Below are 12,333 nucleotides of genomic sequence, written 5' to 3' on the forward strand. Positions count from 1 at the left end.
CCATACACAGTCCTTTCAGCCTAAACAGGCTCCCCGGCACTAGTGCCCAACCTCTTGTGACCAAGAAGGCTCTAGCACACTGCCTGAACCTCCTGAAGGGTTGGACACAGTGCATGCTTTTATTTGCATAAACCAGCCCGCCTCCTGCCTTCCTATTTCCTGAGGTGTAGTTGCTCGTGTCTGTTAACAGGTGGCAGGCAGCACCGTTCTGCAGAAACATGAAAGACTCATGTGTGCTTGTGACAAGTAGCTGCTGTACATAGGGATTGAACCCTGCACGTCTGTGCCAGTAGTCGTTGTATGAGTGCTGCCCTGCCTGTGATTATTCTTTTGGGAGGAATTTGGAGACTTTAATGCAATAGGAGAGGATTTTAGGCGGGTGGTCTTTGAGACTTTCCAACATTGCCTCTAAGCCGCATCTGAGGGGTGCAAACGGCAGAGTCAGGATGGCCGAGTGGTCTAAGGCGCTGCGTTCAGGTCGCAGTCTCCGCTGGAGGCGTGGGTTCGAATCCCACCTCTGACATGTCTGTAACAGATTTTTTCTTTTCATTTGATTGTAACATTCCAGGCGTCCTATAACTGCTGGCCAAGGCTTTCTGGAACAGGGAGATGGAGTTGGAGCACGCACTGCAGGCCTCATGGTTGATTTCCAGTGCTTCCTGTATTTCCTCGCTTCTTTTTTGGGAAAGTGAACTCCAGTGAAAAACCATCTTTGGACTGGGCCGGCCTTGTGGACATGCAAACGGGCGCACCGCGACATTTTGCCTTTGGAAAAAATGCATAAAGAACCCAATGTGTTGTCCTTTTAACTGGGCCTAGTGGGAATGAAGTGACATTTTTAAAATGGATGGGGAGGGTGGTGGGTTAGGAGGGGTGGGTGGGATGCGCGAGAGTATATTCCTGGCAGACTGTGGAGACATTTTAGGAAATCCAAGAGGATTTAAGTGTGGTCAAAGACTTGCCAACATAGCCTCTAAGCCGATTCAGGCGAGCGCCTAAGGCAGAGTCAGGATGGCCGAGTGGTCTAAGGCGCTGCGTTCAGGTCGCAGTCTCCTCTGGAGGCGTGGGTTCGAATCCCACTTCTGACATGCCTGAAATGGGTTTTTACTTTTCATGTGATTGCATTCCACGCTTCCTATAACTGCCGGCCACGGATTTCTGGAACAGGGAGATGGAGTTGGAGCTTGCTCCACACACTCCCGTCCTCCAGCTAGGTCTGCAGTTGGTCCTGGAATGCTTGACTGCCCTTTTGGCAGGTGTACTACAGTGCTTAAATGAAAAACCGTCTTAGGACTGTGCTAGCTTTGTGGACTTGCAAATGGGCGCAGCGCGGCATTTTGTCTTTGGAAAAAATGCATAAAGAACCCAACGTCTTGTCCTTTTCACTGGGCCTAGTTGGAATGAAGTGACCTATTTGAAATGGGGGTCAGGTGGAAAGTTAGTGTGACATAGTGGGAGGCAGATGGAGGAGTGAGTGGGGGGAAGCGAGAGGTAAAAAGGCAGGCAGAGGAGTGAACACAGTTCTTCCTCCTCGCCCTCTGCCCAACCAACCACCTGCCTGCCCAAACGGCCCCGAACGGCCACGAACGGCCATTGTATATAGGCTTTGCTGGCAGAACTCTTTAGCCCTGTAATTTAGAGTGAGTCCTGTGCAGGAGTACAGGGAGATCAGGCCGGCCCATACACAGTCCTTTCAGCCTAAACAGGCTCCCCGGCACTAGTGCCCAACCTCTTGTGACCAAGAAGGCTCTAGCACACTGCCTGAACCTCCTGAAGGGTTGGACACAGTGCATGCTTTTATTTGCATAAACCAGCCCGCCTCCTGCCTTCCTATTTCCTGAGGTGTAGTTGCTCGTGTCTGTTAACAGGTGGCAGGCAGCACCGTTCTGCAGAAACATGAAAGACTCATGTGTGCTTGTGACAAGTAGCTGCTGTACATAGGGATTGAACCCTGCACGTCTGTGCCAGTAGTCGTTGTATGAGTGCTGCCCTGCCTGTGATTATTCTTTTGGGAGGAATTTGGAGACTTTAATGCAATAGGAGAGGATTTTAGGCGGGTGGTCTTTGAGACTTTCCAACATTGCCTCTAAGCCGCATCTGAGGGGTGCAAACGGCAGAGTCAGGATGGCCGAGTGGTCTAAGGCGCTGCGTTCAGGTCGCAGTGGGTTCGAATCCCACCTCTGACATGTCTGTAACAGATTTTTTCTTTTCATTTGATTGTAACATTCCAGGCGTCCTATAACTGCTGGCCAAGGCTTTCTGGAACAGGGAGATGGAGTTGGAGCACGCACTGCAGGCCTCATGGTTGATTTCCAGTGCTTCCTGTATTTCCTCGCTTCTTTTTTGGGAAAGTGAACTCCAGTGAAAAACCATCTTTGGACTGGGCCGGCCTTGTGGACATGCAAACGGGCGCACCGCGACATTTTGCCTTTGGAAAAAATGCATAAAGAACCCAATGTGTTGTCCTTTTAACTGGGCCTAGTGGGAATGAAGTGACATTTTTAAAATGGATGGGGAGGGTGGTGGGTTAGGAGGGGTGGGTGGGATGCGCGAGAGTATATTCCTGGCAGACTGTGGAGACATTTTAGGAAATCCAAGAGGATTTAAGTGTGGTCAAAGACTTGCCAACATAGCCTCTAAGCCGATTCAGGCGAGCGCCTAAGGCAGAGTCAGGATGGCCGAGTGGTCTAAGGCGCTGCGTTCAGGTCGCAGTCTCCTCTGGAGGCGTGGGTTCGAATCCCACTTCTGACATGCCTGAAATGGGTTTTTACTTTTCATGTGATTGCATTCCACGCTTCCTATAACTGCCGGCCACGGATTTCTGGAACAGGGAGATGGAGTTGGAGCTTGCTCCACACACTCCCGTCCTCCAGCTAGGTCTGCAGTTGGTCCTGGAATGCTTGACTGCCCTTTTGGCAGGTGTACTACAGTGCTTAAATGAAAAACCGTCTTAGGACTGTGCTAGCTTTGTGGACTTGCAAATGGGCGCAGCGCGGCATTTTGTCTTTGGAAAAAATGCATAAAGAACCCAACGTCTTGTCCTTTTCACTGGGCCTAGTTGGAATGAAGTGACCTATTTGAAATGGGGGTCAGGTGGAAAGTTAGTGTGACATAGTGGGAGGCAGATGGAGGAGTGAGTGGGGGGAAGCGAGAGGTAAAAAGGCAGGCAGAGGAGTGAACACAGTTCTTCCTCCTCGCCCTCTGCCCAACCAACCACCTGCCTGCCCAAACGGCCCCGAACGGCCACGAACGGCCATTGTATATAGGCTTTGCTGGCAGAACTCTTTAGCCCTGTAATTTAGAGTGAGTCCTGTGCAGGAGTACAGGGAGATCAGGCCGGCCCATACACAGTCCTTTCAGCCTAAACAGGCTCCCCGGCACTAGTGCCCAACCTCTTGTGACCAAGAAGGCTCTAGCACACTGCCTGAACCTCCTGAAGGGTTGGACACAGTGCATGCTTTTATTTGCATAAACCAGCCCGCCTCCTGCCTTCCTATTTCCTGAGGTGTAGTTGCTCGTGTCTGTTAACAGGTGGCAGGCAGCACCGTTCTGCAGAAACATGAAAGACTCATGTGTGCTTGTGACAAGTAGCTGCTGTACATAGGGATTGAACCCTGCACGTCTGTGCCAGTAGTCGTTGTATGAGTGCTGCCCTGCCTGTGATTATTCTTTTGGGAGGAATTTGGAGACTTTAATGCAATAGGAGAGGATTTTAGGCGGGTGGTCTTTGAGACTTTCCAACATTGCCTCTAAGCCGCATCTGAGGGGTGCAAACGGCAGAGTCAGGATGGCCGAGTGGTCTAAGGCGCTGCGTTCAGGTCGCAGTCTCCGCTGGAGGCGTGGGTTCGAATCCCACCTCTGACATGTCTGTAACAGATTTTTTCTTTTCATTTGATTGTAACATTCCAGGCGTCCTATAACTGCTGGCCAAGGCTTTCTGGAACAGGGAGATGGAGTTGGAGCACGCACTGCAGGCCTCATGGTTGATTTCCAGTGCTTCCTGTATTTCCTCGCTTCTTTTTTGGGAAAGTGAACTCCAGTGAAAAACCATCTTTGGACTGGGCCGGCCTTGTGGACATGCAAACGGGCGCACCGCGACATTTTGCCTTTGGAAAAAATGCATAAAGAACCCAATGTGTTGTCCTTTTAACTGGGCCTAGTGGGAATGAAGTGACATTTTTAAAATGGATGGGGAGGGTGGTGGGTTAGGAGGGGTGGGTGGGATGCGCGAGAGTATATTCCTGGCAGACTGTGGAGACATTTTAGGAAATCCAAGAGGATTTAAGTGTGGTCAAAGACTTGCCAACATAGCCTCTAAGCCGATTCAGGCGAGCGCCTAAGGCAGAGTCAGGATGGCCGAGTGGTCTAAGGCGCTGCGTTCAGGTCGCAGTCTCCTCTGGAGGCGTGGGTTCGAATCCCACTTCTGACATGCCTGAAATGGGTTTTTACTTTTCATGTGATTGCATTCCACGCTTCCTATAACTGCCGGCCACGGATTTCTGGAACAGGGAGATGGAGTTGGAGCTTGCTCCACACACTCCCGTCCTCCAGCTAGGTCTGCAGTTGGTCCTGGAATGCTTGACTGCCCTTTTGGCAGGTGTACTACAGTGCTTAAATGAAAAACCGTCTTAGGACTGTGCTAGCTTTGTGGACTTGCAAATGGGCGCAGCGCGGCATTTTGTCTTTGGAAAAAATGCATAAAGAACCCAACGTCTTGTCCTTTTCACTGGGCCTAGTTGGAATGAAGTGACCTATTTGAAATGGGGGTCAGGTGGAAAGTTAGTGTGACATAGTGGGAGGCAGATGGAGGAGTGAGTGGGGGGAAGCGAGAGGTAAAAAGGCAGGCAGAGGAGTGAACACAGTTCTTCCTCCTCGCCCTCTGCCCAACCAACCACCTGCCTGCCCAAACGGCCCCGAACGGCCACGAACGGCCATTGTATATAGGCTTTGCTGGCAGAACTCTTTAGCCCTGTAATTTAGAGTGAGTCCTGTGCAGGAGTACAGGGAGATCAGGCCGGCCCATACACAGTCCTTTCAGCCTAAACAGGCTCCCCGGCACTAGTGCCCAACCTCTTGTGACCAAGAAGGCTCTAGCACACTGCCTGAACCTCCTGAAGGGTTGGACACAGTGCATGCTTTTATTTGCATAAACCAGCCCGCCTCCTGACTTCCTATTTCCTGAGGTGTAGTTGCTCGTGTCTGTTAACAGGTGGCAGGCAGCACCGTTCTGCAGAAACATGAAAGACTCATGTGTGCTTGTGACAAGTAGCTGCTGTACATAGGGATTGAACCCTGCACGTCTGTGCCAGTAGTCGTTGTATGAGTGCTGCCCTGCCTGTGATTATTCTTTTGGGAGGAATTTGGAGACTTTAATGCAATAGGAGAGGATTTTAGGCGGGTGGTCTTTGAGACTTTCCAACATTGCCTCTAAGCCGCATCTGAGGGGTGCAAACGGCAGAGTCAGGATGGCCGAGTGGTCTAAGGCGCTGCGTTCAGGTCGCAGTCTCCGCTGGAGGCGTGGGTTCGAATCCCACCTCTGACATGTCTGTAACAGATTTTTTCTTTTCATTTGATTGTAACATTCCAGGCGTCCTATAACTGCTGGCCAAGGCTTTCTGGAACAGGGAGATGGAGTTGGAGCACGCACTGCAGGCCTCATGGTTGATTTCCAGTGCTTCCTGTATTTCCTCGCTTCTTTTTTGGGAAAGTGAACTCCAGTGAAAAACCATCTTTGGACTGGGCCGGCCTTGTGGACATGCAAACGGGCGCACCGCGACATTTTGCCTTTGGAAAAAATGCATAAAGAACCCAATGTGTTGTCCTTTTAACTGGGCCTAGTGGGAATGAAGTGACATTTTTAAAATGGATGGGGAGGGTGGTGGGTTAGGAGGGGTGGGTGGGATGCGCGAGAGTATATTCCTGGCAGACTGTGGAGACATTTTAGGAAATCCAAGAGGATTTAAGTGTGGTCAAAGACTTGCCAACATAGCCTCTAAGCCGATTCAGGCGAGCGCCTAAGGCAGAGTCAGGATGGCCGAGTGGTCTAAGGCGCTGCGTTCAGGTCGCAGTCTCCTCTGGAGGCGTGGGTTCGAATCCCACTTCTGACATGCCTGAAATGGGTTTTTACTTTTCATGTGATTGCATTCCACGCTTCCTATAACTGCCGGCCACGGATTTCTGGAACAGGGAGATGGAGTTGGAGCTTGCTCCACACACTCCCGTCCTCCAGCTAGGTCTGCAGTTGGTCCTGGAATGCTTGACTGCCCTTTTGGCAGGTGTACTACAGTGCTTAAATGAAAAACCGTCTTAGGACTGTGCTAGCTTTGTGGACTTGCAAATGGGCGCAGCGCGGCATTTTGTCTTTGGAAAAAATGCATAAAGAACCCAACGTCTTGTCCTTTTCACTGGGCCTAGTTGGAATGAAGTGACCTATTTGAAATGGGGGTCAGGTGGAAAGTTAGTGTGACATAGTGGGAGGCAGATGGAGGAGTGAGTGGGGGGAAGCGAGAGGTAAAAAGGCAGGCAGAGGAGTGAACACAGTTCTTCCTCCTCGCCCTCTGCCCAACCAACCACCTGCCTGCCCAAACGGCCCCGAACGGCCACGAACGGCCATTGTATATAGGCTTTGCTGGCAGAACTCTTTAGCCCTGTAATTTAGAGTGAGTCCTGTGCAGGAGTACAGGGAGATCAGGCCGGCCCATACACAGTCCTTTCAGCCTAAACAGGCTCCCCGGCACTAGTGCCCAACCTCTTGTGACCAAGAAGGCTCTAGCACACTGCCTGAACCTCCTGAAGGGTTGGACACAGTGCATGCTTTTATTTGCATAAACCAGCCCGCCTCCTGCCTTCCTATTTCCTGAGGTGTAGTTGCTCGTGTCTGTTAACAGGTGGCAGGCAGCACCGTTCTGCAGAAACATGAAAGACTCATGTGTGCTTGTGACAAGTAGCTGCTGTACATAGGGATTGAACCCTGCACGTCTGTGCCAGTAGTCGTTGTATGAGTGCTGCCCTGCCTGTGATTATTCTTTTGGGAGGAATTTGGAGACTTTAATGCAATAGGAGAGGATTTTAGGCGGGTGGTCTTTGAGACTTTCCAACATTGCCTCTAAGCCGCATCTGAGGGGTGCAAACGGCAGAGTCAGGATGGCCGAGTGGTCTAAGGCGCTGCGTTCAGGTCGCAGTCTCCGCTGGAGGCGTGGGTTCGAATCCCACCTCTGACATGTCTGTAACAGATTTTTTCTTTTCATTTGATTGTAACATTCCAGGCGTCCTATAACTGCTGGCCAAGGCTTTCTGGAACAGGGAGATGGAGTTGGAGCACGCACTGCAGGCCTCATGGTTGATTTCCAGTGCTTCCTGTATTTCCTCGCTTCTTTTTTGGGAAAGTGAACTCCAGTGAAAAACCATCTTTGGACTGGGCCGGCCTTGTGGACATGCAAACGGGCGCACCGCGACATTTTGCCTTTGGAAAAAATGCATAAAGAACCCAATGTGTTGTCCTTTTAACTGGGCCTAGTGGGAATGAAGTGACATTTTTAAAATGGATGGGGAGGGTGGTGGGTTAGGAGGGGTGGGTGGGATGCGCGAGAGTATATTCCTGGCAGACTGTGGAGACATTTTAGGAAATCCAAGAGGATTTAAGTGTGGTCAAAGACTTGCCAACATAGCCTCTAAGCCGATTCAGGCGAGCGCCTAAGGCAGAGTCAGGATGGCCGAGTGGTCTAAGGCGCTGCGTTCAGGTCGCAGTCTCCTCTGGAGGCGTGGGTTCGAATCCCACTTCTGACATGCCTGAAATGGGTTTTTACTTTTCATGTGATTGCATTCCACGCTTCCTATAACTGCCGGCCACGGATTTCTGGAACAGGGAGATGGAGTTGGAGCTTGCTCCACACACTCCCGTCCTCCAGCTAGGTCTGCAGTTGGTCCTGGAATGCTTGACTGCCCTTTTGGCAGGTGTACTACAGTGCTTAAATGAAAAACCGTCTTAGGACTGTGCTAGCTTTGTGGACTTGCAAATGGGCGCAGCGCGGCATTTTGTCTTTGGAAAAAATGCATAAAGAACCCAACGTCTTGTCCTTTTCACTGGGCCTAGTTGGAATGAAGTGACCTATTTGAAATGGGGGTCAGGTGGAAAGTTAGTGTGACATAGTGGGAGGCAGATGGAGGAGTGAGTGGGGGGAAGCGAGAGGTAAAAAGGCAGGCAGAGGAGTGAACACAGTTCTTCCTCCTCGCCCTCTGCCCAACCAACCACCTGCCTGCCCAAACGGCCCCGAACGGCCACGAACGGCCATTGTATATAGGCTTTGCTGGCAGAACTCTTTAGCCCTGTAATTTAGAGTGAGTCCTGTGCAGGAGTACAGGGAGATCAGGCCGGCCCATACACAGTCCTTTCAGCCTAAACAGGCTCCCCGGCACTAGTGCCCAACCTCTTGTGACCAAGAAGGCTCTAGCACACTGCCTGAACCTCCTGAAGGGTTGGACACAGTGCATGCTTTTATTTGCATAAACCAGCCCGCCTCCTGCCTTCCTATTTCCTGAGGTGTAGTTGCTCGTGTCTGTTAACAGGTGGCAGGCAGCACCGTTCTGCAGAAACATGAAAGACTCATGTGTGCTTGTGACAAGTAGCTGCTGTACATAGGGATTGAACCCTGCACGTCTGTGCCAGTAGTCGTTGTATGAGTGCTGCCCTGCCTGTGATTATTCTTTTGGGAGGAATTTGGAGACTTTAATGCAATAGGAGAGGATTTTAGGCGGGTGGTCTTTGAGACTTTCCAACATTGCCTCTAAGCCGCATCTGAGGGGTGCAAACGGCAGAGTCAGGATGGCCGAGTGGTCTAAGGCGCTGCGTTCAGGTCGCAGTGGGTTCGAATCCCACCTCTGACATGTCTGTAACAGATTTTTTCTTTTCATTTGATTGTAACATTCCAGGCGTCCTATAACTGCTGGCCAAGGCTTTCTGGAACAGGGAGATGGAGTTGGAGCACGCACTGCAGGCCTCATGGTTGATTTCCAGTGCTTCCTGTATTTCCTCGCTTCTTTTTTGGGAAAGTGAACTCCAGTGAAAAACCATCTTTGGACTGGGCCGGCCTTGTGGACATGCAAACGGGCGCACCGCGACATTTTGCCTTTGGAAAAAATGCATAAAGAACCCAATGTGTTGTCCTTTTAACTGGGCCTAGTGGGAATGAAGTGACATTTTTAAAATGGATGGGGAGGGTGGTGGGTTAGGAGGGGTGGGTGGGATGCGCGAGAGTATATTCCTGGCAGACTGTGGAGACATTTTAGGAAATCCAAGAGGATTTAAGTGTGGTCAAAGACTTGCCAACATAGCCTCTAAGCCGATTCAGGCGAGCGCCTAAGGCAGAGTCAGGATGGCCGAGTGGTCTAAGGCGCTGCGTTCAGGTCGCAGTCTCCTCTGGAGGCGTGGGTTCGAATCCCACTTCTGACATGCCTGAAATGGGTTTTTACTTTTCATGTGATTGCATTCCACGCTTCCTATAACTGCCGGCCACGGATTTCTGGAACAGGGAGATGGAGTTGGAGCTTGCTCCACACACTCCCGTCCTCCAGCTAGGTCTGCAGTTGGTCCTGGAATGCTTGACTGCCCTTTTGGCAGGTGTACTACAGTGCTTAAATGAAAAACCGTCTTAGGACTGTGCTAGCTTTGTGGACTTGCAAATGGGCGCAGCGCGGCATTTTGTCTTTGGAAAAAATGCATAAAGAACCCAACGTCTTGTCCTTTTCACTGGGCCTAGTTGGAATGAAGTGACCTATTTGAAATGGGGGTCAGGTGGAAAGTTAGTGTGACATAGTGGGAGGCAGATGGAGGAGTGAGTGGGGGGAAGCGAGAGGTAAAAAGGCAGGCAGAGGAGTGAACACAGTTCTTCCTCCTCGCCCTCTGCCCAACCAACCACCTGCCTGCCCAAACGGCCCCGAACGGCCACGAACGGCCATTGTATATAGGCTTTGCTGGCAGAACTCTTTAGCCCTGTAATTTAGAGTGAGTCCTGTGCAGGAGTACAGGGAGATCAGGCCGGCCCATACACAGTCCTTTCAGCCTAAACAGGCTCCCCGGCACTAGTGCCCAACCTCTTGTGACCAAGAAGGCTCTAGCACACTGCCTGAACCTCCTGAAGGGTTGGACACAGTGCATGCTTTTATTTGCATAAACCAGCCCGCCTCCTGCCTTCCTATTTCCTGAGGTGTAGTTGCTCGTGTCTGTTAACAGGTGGCAGGCAGCACCGTTCTGCAGAAACATGAAAGACTCATGTGTGCTTGTGACAAGTAGCTGCTGTACATAGGGATTGAACCCTGCACGTCTGTGCCAGTAGTCGTTGTATGAGTGCTGCCCTGCCTGTGATTATTCTTTTGGGAGGAATTTGGAGACTTTAATGCAATAGGAGAGGATTTTAGGCGGGTGGTCTTTGAGACTTTCCAACATTGCCTCTAAGCCGCATCTGAGGGGTGCAAACGGCAGAGTCAGGATGGCCGAGTGGTCTAAGGCGCTGCGTTCAGGTCGCAGTCTCCGCTGGAGGCGTGGGTTCGAATCCCACCTCTGACATGTCTGTAACAGATTTTTTCTTTTCATTTGATTGTAACATTCCAGGCGTCCTATAACTGCTGGCCAAGGCTTTCTGGAACAGGGAGATGGAGTTGGAGCACGCACTGCAGGCCTCATGGTTGATTTCCAGTGCTTCCTGTATTTCCTCGCTTCTTTTTTGGGAAAGTGAACTCCAGTGAAAAACCATCTTTGGACTGGGCCGGCCTTGTGGACATGCAAACGGGCGCACCGCGACATTTTGCCTTTGGAAAAAATGCATAAAGAACCCAATGTGTTGTCCTTTTAACTGGGCCTAGTGGGAATGAAGTGACATTTTTAAAATGGATGGGGAGGGTGGTGGGTTAGGAGGGGTGGGTGGGATGCGCGAGAGTATATTCCTGGCAGACTGTGGAGACATTTTAGGAAATCCAAGAGGATTTAAGTGTGGTCAAAGACTTGCCAACATAGCCTCTAAGCCGATTCAGGCGAGCGCCTAAGGCAGAGTCAGGATGGCCGAGTGGTCTAAGGCGCTGCGTTCAGGTCGCAGTCTCCTCTGGAGGCGTGGGTTCGAATCCCACTTCTGACATGCCTGAAATGGGTTTTTACTTTTCATGTGATTGCATTCCACGCTTCCTATAACTGCCGGCCACGGATTTCTGGAACAGGGAGATGGAGTTGGAGCTTGCTCCACACACTCCCGTCCTCCAGCTAGGTCTGCAGTTGGTCCTGGAATGCTTGACTGCCCTTTTGGCAGGTGTACTACAGTGCTTAAATGAAAAACCGTCTTAGGACTGTGCTAGCTTTGTGGACTTGCAAATGGGCGCAGCGCGGCATTTTGTCTTTGGAAAAAATGCATAAAGAACCCAACGTCTTGTCCTTTTCACTGGGCCTAGTTGGAATGAAGTGACCTATTTGAAATGGGGGTCAGGTGGAAAGTTAGTGTGACATAGTGGGAGGCAGATGGAGGAGTGAGTGGGGGGAAGCGAGAGGTAAAAAGGCAGGCAGAGGAGTGAACACAGTTCTTCCTCCTCGCCCTCTGCCCAACCAACCACCTGCCTGCCCAAACGGCCCCGAACGGCCACGAACGGCCATTGTATATAGGCTTTGCTGGCAGAACTCTTTAGCCCTGTAATTTAGAGTGAGTCCTGTGCAGGAGTACAGGGAGATCAGGCCGGCCCATACACAGTCCTTTCAGCCTAAACAGGCTCCCCGGCACTAGTGCCCAACCTCTTGTGACCAAGAAGGCTCTAGCACACTGCCTGAACCTCCTGAAGGGTTGGACACAGTGCATGCTTTTATTTGCATAAACCAGCCCGCCTCCTGCCTTCCTATTTCCTGAGGTGTAGTTGCTCGTGTCTGTTAACAGGTGGCAGGCAGCACCGTTCTGCAGAAACATGAAAGACTCATGTGTGCTTGTGACAAGTAGCTGCTGTACATAGGGATTGAACCCTGCACGTCTGTGCCAGTAGTCGTTGTATGAGTGCTGCCCTGCCTGTGATTATTCTTTTGGGAGGAATTTGGAGACTTTAATGCAATAGGAGAGGATTTTAGGCGGGTGGTCTTTGAGACTTTCCAACATTGCCTCTAAGCCGCATCTGAGGGGTGCAAACGGCAGAGTCAGGATGGCCGAGTGGTCTAAGGCGCTGCGTTCAGGTCGCAGTGGGTTCGAATCCCACCTCTGACATGTCTGTAACAGATTTTTTCTTTTCATTTGATTGTAACATTCCAGGCGTCCTATAACTGCTGGCCAAGGCTTTCTGGAACAGGGAGATGGAGTTGGAGCACGCACTGCA

At 51.0% G+C, this 12,333-nt stretch overlaps 12 non-coding genes across 12 annotated transcripts; all 12 read left to right on the forward strand.

Moving 5' to 3' along the window:
* The first annotated feature begins 440 nt into the window (after positions 1 to 440).
* Positions 441 to 523, forward strand: TRNAL-CAG (transfer RNA leucine (anticodon CAG)). The gene has a single exon. It is a non-coding gene; the product is annotated as a tRNA-Leu (tRNA).
* Positions 524 to 1,005: 482 nt separating this feature from the next.
* On the forward strand, positions 1,006 to 1,088 carry TRNAL-CAG (transfer RNA leucine (anticodon CAG)). Its single transcript has one exon. It is a non-coding gene; the product is annotated as a tRNA-Leu (tRNA).
* A 1,580-nt stretch (positions 1,089 to 2,668) lies between these two features.
* On the forward strand, positions 2,669 to 2,751 carry TRNAL-CAG (transfer RNA leucine (anticodon CAG)). The gene has a single exon. It is a non-coding gene; the product is annotated as a tRNA-Leu (tRNA).
* A 1,030-nt stretch (positions 2,752 to 3,781) lies between these two features.
* On the forward strand, positions 3,782 to 3,864 carry TRNAL-CAG (transfer RNA leucine (anticodon CAG)). The gene has a single exon. It is a non-coding gene; the product is annotated as a tRNA-Leu (tRNA).
* Positions 3,865 to 4,346: 482 nt separating this feature from the next.
* Positions 4,347 to 4,429, forward strand: TRNAL-CAG (transfer RNA leucine (anticodon CAG)). Its single transcript has one exon. It is a non-coding gene; the product is annotated as a tRNA-Leu (tRNA).
* Positions 4,430 to 5,459: 1,030 nt separating this feature from the next.
* On the forward strand, positions 5,460 to 5,542 carry TRNAL-CAG (transfer RNA leucine (anticodon CAG)). The gene has a single exon. It is a non-coding gene; the product is annotated as a tRNA-Leu (tRNA).
* A 482-nt stretch (positions 5,543 to 6,024) lies between these two features.
* On the forward strand, positions 6,025 to 6,107 carry TRNAL-CAG (transfer RNA leucine (anticodon CAG)). Its single transcript has one exon. It is a non-coding gene; the product is annotated as a tRNA-Leu (tRNA).
* Positions 6,108 to 7,137: 1,030 nt separating this feature from the next.
* TRNAL-CAG (transfer RNA leucine (anticodon CAG)) lies at positions 7,138 to 7,220 on the forward strand. The gene has a single exon. It is a non-coding gene; the product is annotated as a tRNA-Leu (tRNA).
* Positions 7,221 to 7,702: 482 nt separating this feature from the next.
* TRNAL-CAG (transfer RNA leucine (anticodon CAG)) lies at positions 7,703 to 7,785 on the forward strand. The gene has a single exon. It is a non-coding gene; the product is annotated as a tRNA-Leu (tRNA).
* Positions 7,786 to 9,365: 1,580 nt separating this feature from the next.
* TRNAL-CAG (transfer RNA leucine (anticodon CAG)) lies at positions 9,366 to 9,448 on the forward strand. The gene has a single exon. It is a non-coding gene; the product is annotated as a tRNA-Leu (tRNA).
* Positions 9,449 to 10,478: 1,030 nt separating this feature from the next.
* TRNAL-CAG (transfer RNA leucine (anticodon CAG)) lies at positions 10,479 to 10,561 on the forward strand. The gene has a single exon. It is a non-coding gene; the product is annotated as a tRNA-Leu (tRNA).
* A 482-nt stretch (positions 10,562 to 11,043) lies between these two features.
* Positions 11,044 to 11,126, forward strand: TRNAL-CAG (transfer RNA leucine (anticodon CAG)). Its single transcript has one exon. It is a non-coding gene; the product is annotated as a tRNA-Leu (tRNA).
* Positions 11,127 to 12,333: the final 1,207 nt, after the last annotated feature.

The sequence above is a fragment of the Ambystoma mexicanum genome, chromosome 11, assembly GCF_040938575.1.
Source record: "Ambystoma mexicanum isolate Mex_15411 chromosome 11, UKY_AmexF1_1, whole genome shotgun sequence".
In the NCBI taxonomy this organism is placed as follows: domain Eukaryota; kingdom Metazoa; phylum Chordata; class Amphibia; order Caudata; family Ambystomatidae; genus Ambystoma; species Ambystoma mexicanum.